We start from the raw sequence: 791 nt of genomic DNA on the forward strand, positions 1-791 counted from the left end.
GAAAAAAGGAAAAAAAAATTTAGGTCATTTCTTTTTTGAGACAAACAGATAAAAAAAGTAGGACTGAAATGTACACATATACAAGTAATTTTACATACTTTTGAAGTGTTAACACTCTACAGCCAGCTGGCTATAAACTTATGGTATAATTTGGATTTATGGTTGGCATTGGTTGCATTCTAAATGGCCATGCACCTATGTAAATGAGCCCGAGGAGCACGGTGGCCAAAATAAGGGTGTGCTTGCTCCAAATGGAGCGGGCTGGCCTGGACAAGTGCATTACAGTGCTCCAGCACCCAAATAAAAGTCATTTTCTCAACAAATAACTGCCACATCATATCCTTAACAATTAGCACTTTGAGGACATGAGTAGCGCTGGAGCGCGCTAGCCATCCTAGTGGATCTAAGTGACCAAGCACTTCTTGCAATTTTACCATGGTTTAGAAGTTCTTAATATCACTCGTTTGCTTGAATCGCAAATTCACTAAAAACTTAATAGCAAAGAAAACACCACAAAAATTCATAGTATCTTTAAAGAAAACATTTCGGAGTCCAGCTCCATCGTCAGTTCGAAAATTCTAGAACACAGATAAATCAGTGATTAGTACAGTCAAGAATACAACGAAAATCCTAAGCTGCAAAACCTACCTATTTACAATTTCAAGCGGGTAAGAGCTAAAAGCTAAATTCAAACTAGGCCTATGTTTAAAAATATACAATGATTCTAAAATGCGCAAATCAGAAACACCGGAACTGGAAGCTAAAACTTTGAAGTCACTGTCAGAAACTGG

Source organism: Hyalella azteca, unplaced genomic scaffold (genome assembly GCF_000764305.2).
Source record: "Hyalella azteca isolate HAZT.00-mixed unplaced genomic scaffold, Hazt_2.0.2 contig10602, whole genome shotgun sequence".
In the NCBI taxonomy this organism is placed as follows: domain Eukaryota; kingdom Metazoa; phylum Arthropoda; class Malacostraca; order Amphipoda; family Hyalellidae; genus Hyalella; species Hyalella azteca.